The 6,116-nt window shown below is 42.0% G+C and overlaps 1 pseudogene; it reads right to left on the reverse strand.

Annotated features, from left to right (window-relative positions):
• Positions 1-1,010: 1,010 nt before the first annotated feature.
• On the reverse strand, positions 1,011-1,099 carry LOC143979997 (U2 spliceosomal RNA; annotated as a pseudogene).
• Positions 1,100-6,116: the final 5,017 nt, after the last annotated feature.

Here is a 6,116-nt window from a genome sequence, read left to right on the forward strand (position 1 = left end):
TAAAAATGTCATCAATATAATGTTTGAAGACTACAAGTTCAGTAGGTGTATTTGTGAAGATGGCTTCTTCTTCCCATTTCACCATAAATAGACCAGCCACACTCGGTGCAAATTTAGCACCCATTCATACACCAGTCTTCTGGTGGTAGTAATTGCGATTGTACCACAAATAAGTTTTTTAGACAAAAGTCCAGACATTTTACCAGATATTTTCTTTGTGAACAAGATAATTCAGAGTGCGTTCTTAGGCCCCATTTTATGGCTTCACATGCCTGATGGTGGAAGATAATTCTGTACAGTGAAAATACATCTTTGCGTCTGAGCGGTCCCTGATACCCATTCATTGGAATGAAAAGGAGTGACCCACTTAAGCTCTGCACAGACTGGGCTACACAGGAAAGGAGGAACGCACAGGAACCATTCCACCTCGAGTGATCTGCTCCCTCTCTCTCTTGCAAATGCTGTTTACTTTACAGCAGTAAGGTAATAATTTAGCACATCCACGGGTGGGGAAGATTCACCCCTCACTGAAGGTCACAGTGCTACCTGAGGTTACTACAGAACACCTCCACCTGATGTTCCTATAGAACACCTCCACTTTGCACTTTGGACCCAGAGGAGTGTCCATTCGTGTTTTATTAGCACTATTGGCACCTTTATTATATGGACTTATTCATTTATTTATTTATATATATTTATTTACCCACAGCTAGTCTAAACCTTTTTTTCAGTTAGTCACTTGAACGATTTGCTCAAACACATCTGCACGTGATTATTTTTTCATTGCATATGCACTTTATTACTTTGTTTTAAGTTTTTTGGTCATTTGCACTTTATTGCTTTTACTATGTTAATTTTTATATTGTGAGGCAATTGATATTTTACTTCATATGAACATGATTTTATTTACTTAGAAGTGCGACACCAATTACTGATTCATTTATTTATATGGGTAGTGTTTGACCCTTACGGCGTTTGCAGCACCTTTGGTCTCTATTTCCTTACTAGTGCGGGAGTATTTATTTTACACAGCGCCTCCTTTGGCAACTGATAAGAACAGCTATTACACTTGATCTTAGCCAAAAGGCCGAGAAGCTTAAGCCAGATATACCGTACTTTGATGGTTAATCCAGTCCCCCCTCTCGATTTCTCCTCCCCAGTCTCCTCACTTCTTGTCTGGTGAAAATGTTTTCCCCAGCACAGTAATTGAGAGGAAATCACTCTAATAAAGCATGTTTAAATTCACTATGCTGAAATTTGTATCTCCTGGTGCCAACATGTCAGCATACTACCAACATGTATGTTGCCATGGATTGGCACCAGGAAAGGAAAAGGAAATTTACAAGTATTTGATAGAATTTTCCATTTTCCTGGTGTCAACATGGTAGCATACATGTGGTAGTATTCTGCCATAGATTGGTGCCAGCAAAGGAAAATGACGGTAAGTTTTTGATATAATTTTCCATTTTTTTGTCATTGCTGAAATTAAATACAAACATTTTGCTGTGCAAATATCCCAAGCACTTGCACAGCTGTCATGAATAATCTCCATATTTTGCTGAATATGTATATTTCCTATGATCATCAGCTTCATCTAGTGGCCATAATGCAGTATTTTCCTGAAATAACTCAATCAAGAAAATACCACATCATGGTCAGTAGATAGAGCTGATGATCTTAGGAGATAAAAATTGGACAAGAAACAACGGGGATTATTATTGGTGATGACTGTGCGGATGTCTGAGACATTTGCACAACTATTTTGTTATAAGTAGACCCCAAAGTATTCATTTTTGTTATTCCTAATATGAGCAGTATGTACATCAAATCTCGCTATTTACCAAAATCCCACTGCAACTTTATGAAAATATTAACCATTCCCGTGTTTAAACATTTTGGGAGAAATCTGTAAATCCATGTCGCAAAGCAAGGCAGTACTTAACATGAGCAATGAAACAGATTTTGAGACAGATTTCCTACAGAGTTACAACTTGATTTATAAAGTCTTCCTCAGCTACTCTAAAGTAGTTTTGTGACAGAATGAAACCTGACCACTTGTTAATTGTGTGTCTGTTTAAAATCATCTTCAGTTCTAATTCTGACTTAATTTGCTGCCTTGGCTTCCACTCACAGAGGTTTGTAAATACACAGTAAAACTGCTGCATAGACCTTGAGAAATGAAAGGCATCCTGGATGCATGATTTGCACCTAAACGTGTTGCTAATTTGCCAGATAAATGTCTCCCTCCATATAGCTCTAAAGCCAGCCATAGATGATGTGATTTTCATTCCTACAACCATGGGTTGCAGGAAAGAAAATTGCTAGATTCCCCCATCAACACAATCAGTGTTGATGAGGGAATGCCTTTCATGGAGCTATTGGGGTTGATTTACCAAAGGCAAATAGACTGTGTACTTTGCAAAGTGCAATTGCACTCTGCAAGGGGGAACACACTAAAACATTTAATGTGAAAATGGCTTAATGTAGCTTAACATGTAATAAAGTGCCTAAACCTCATTCAATTGCCATGAAACTCTGTACAGCCTAAGTTTTAACCTTTCCAACCCTATCCTAGAAGTTTCATGCATTTCGGTGTTTCACAAGGCAAACTAGGGACATTAAGCTTGTTTTTTGGGGGAGCTTAATTTGGCTTAACGTACAAAAAAGACCTTAACTGTTATCCAATTTCCCCCAAACTTTAAACAATAGAAGACTACATCCATGCCAACATATTCTGAAAATGTCAGCTCATTTGGTTAATCATACCAAAAGTTATTAACATTAAGCTATATTTTACAATGCTAAAACATTTAATGTAAAATAGTTTAAGACAATTGATTGAGGTTTAGGCACATTATGGTACATTTACCGCTTCAGCCCCGGAAGATCTTACCCCCTTCTCGACCGAAACCCTTTTTTGCGATTCAGCACTGTGTCGTTTTAACTGACAATTGCGCGACGTTGCACCCAAACAAAATTGACGTCCTTTTTTCCCCACAAATAGAGCTTTCTTTTGGTGGTATTTGATTACCTCTGTGGTTTTTATTTTTGCGCTATAAACAAAAAAAAGAGCGACAATTTTGAAAAAAAAAACGCAATATTTTTTACTTTTTGCTATAATAAATATCCCCCAAAAATATATAAAAAAAATGTTTTCCTCAGTTTATGCTATGTAATCTTCTACATATTTTTGGTAAAAAAAAATCTTTTTTACTAGTAATGACGGCAATCTGCAATTTTTATCAGGACTGCGACATTATGGTGGACACATCGGACAATTTTGACTCATTTTTGGGACCATAGGCATTTTTACAGAGATCAGTGCTATAAAAATGCATTGATTACTGTAAAAATGTCACTGGCAGTGAAGGGGTTAACCAATAGGGGGCGATCAAGGAGTTAATGTGTTCCCTAGTGTGTGTTCTAACTGAAGGGGGGAGGGGACTGTGTAGGGTAAGAGATAGAGCGCTGTTCATACTCTTAATGAACAGACGATCTGTCACTTCTCCCCTCGTAGAACTGGAAACTTATGTTTACACACACAGAGCCCGGTTCTCCATGTGCCCCGAGCGATCACGGGAGCCTGGCACTCATCATGATTGCTGGGCACTCGCATCGGCACCGTGGGCGAGCAGGGGGCGGCTAGCCGGCAAGTGGTTGAGCTCTTTTTACATTAAGTTGTTCACATTAAATGTTTTAGCATTGTAAAATATAGCTTAATGTGAAAAACATTGGGTGTGATTAACCAAAGGAGCTGAAATGTTCAAAATATGTTGGCTTGGATAGAGTCTTCTATTGTGTGAAGTTTGGGGGAAATTGGATAACATTTAAGGTCTTTTTTGTACATTAAGCCACATTTAGCTCCCAAAAAACAAGCTTAATGTCCCTAGTTTGCCTTGTGGAGCACCAAAATGCATGAAACTTATAGGATAGGTTTGGGAAGTTGAGAACTTATGCTGTGCAAAGTTTCAAGACAATTGATCGAGATTTAGGCACATTTTGGTACATTAAAGTGGTTGTAAACCCTCCCCCACAACTTTGTCCCATGTAAATCAGCATAAAAACCCTTATGAAAACTGCTTGTAGATATCTCCTTACTTGCTTAGTATTGTTGTAATCCTTGTTGTTCTGTAGAATGAAGTCACTGAGCATGCCCAGATCTCCCTGATTTACGGCACACTCTCTATGTGCTTATCTATCTGTTATCAGGACTTCCTACGGCACACCACTGAACTCTGCTAATCACTCAGAGCTTCCTCCTGCACACTATGTGACCATGTGACCTCACATACACACTAAACGTGGCCATTACTGCAGTCTTCGGCACAAGTAAATACTATGAAATAAACAAGTAAGCTATGAACAGGGAAGCAGGGTTGCCATAGAAATGTTGGATTGAGAAGGAGGCTTGGTTAACAGTACAAGAAGTGCTCAATGTAAGGGAAGAAATACACTCCACTGTGGACTCATACTTAAGATGGTGCTGCCTAACCCCTGGAAACAAGTTTTTTAAAGTTTCTTTAACCACTTGGGATCCGCGCTATTGCCAAATGACGGCATTAGCGCGGATCTACTTTTCCGGGACTACGTCTATTGACGTCGTCCCGGGTACGAGCGGCCTGCGCGCGCCCTGAGGGGCGCGCGCGGCGCGCTCTGTGATCGGCGAGTCCGTGAGACTCGCCTGATCACCGATCCGTGTAAGGGGTCGATCCCGACCCCTTATCACGTGATCAGCTGTCAGCCAATGACAGCTGATCATGTGATAGAACGGAGCCGGTAATCGGCTATTATTCCTCCTCTCGCTGACAGCGCGAGGAGAGAAAAAAAAAGTCGATCACCGGCGGCCGTGATCGGGACATCAGTCCCGATCACGGCCAGCAATACAGCTGACCACCTGCCCCCTGCCAGTGCCCACCTGCCCACCGCAGTGCCATCCTGAATAAAAGTAAGTGCCCCCCAGCAGTGCCACCCAGCAGTGCCCATAGTGCCCACAGTGCCACCCACAGTGCCACCCACAGTGCCATCCAGCAGTGCAACCAACAGTGCCACCCACAGTGCCCACAATGTGCCCACAATGTGCCTCAAAGGTGCTGCACCCCAGTGCCGCCCATCAGTGCCCAGCAGTGCCGCCCATCAGTGCCCAGCAGTGCCGCCCAGCAGTGCCACCTATCAGAGCCACCTATCAGTGCCACCTATCAGTGCCCATCAGTCCCATCTATCAGTGGTACCTATCAGTGCCCATCCGTGCCACCCACCCGTGCCACTTATCCGTGCCACCCATCCATGCCATCTTATCTGTGCCCATCTTTGCCCATCAGTGCCACCTTATCTGTGCCCATCGGTGCCGCCTTATCTGTGCCTATTAGTGCCGCCTTAACTATGCCTATCAGTGCCCACCAGTGCAGCCTATCAGTGCCCACCAATGCAGCCTATCAGTGCCCACCAATGCAGCCCATCAGTGCCCACCAATGCAGCCATCAGTGCCGCCTAATCAGCGCACTTCAATGAAGGAGAAAAATTACCCGTTTGCAAAATTTTATAACAAACTATTAAAACATGATTTTTTTTTTTGCATCTTTTTTTGTTTGTTTAGCAAAAAATAAAACTCCGAGCTGTAACTAAATACCACCAAAAGAAAGCTCTATTTGTGGGAAAAAAATGATAAAAATTTCATTTGGGTACAGTGTTGTATGCCCGCGCAATTGTCATTCAAAGTGCATCAGCGCTGAAAGCTGAAAATTGGTCTGGGACTGAGGGGGGTTTAAGTGCCCAGTAAGCAAGTGGTTAAACAGTAAGTAATATGCGATTTGGGCTGGATTACAGTGCCTATAGTCTGATAATTACTTATTATAATGGACTAAATGAAAAGAAGCATCAGAGTGGGAGAGTTTACTTCCTCTTTAAGCTCTTTTTACATTAAGCTGTTCACATTAAATGTTTTAGCATTTTACCACATGGATCAGTTTGCCATGGCGTTAAAAATGCTCCTGAGTCGCACGGCTCCCCTGGAATCTCCCACAGTTGCTGCCCCGGTACAACCTGTGTTGCAGGCCATCCCTGCTGCTGCTCCAGTCTCTGTGCAGGCACCCGCCTCAAGTATTACCTCTATAAGAGGT

The sequence above is a fragment of the Lithobates pipiens genome, unplaced genomic scaffold (genome assembly GCF_037356315.1).
Source record: "Lithobates pipiens isolate NorthernLeopardFrog02 unplaced genomic scaffold, aLitPip1_a1.2 Scaffold_13, whole genome shotgun sequence".
Taxonomy (NCBI): Eukaryota; Metazoa; Chordata; class Amphibia; order Anura; family Ranidae; genus Lithobates; species Lithobates pipiens.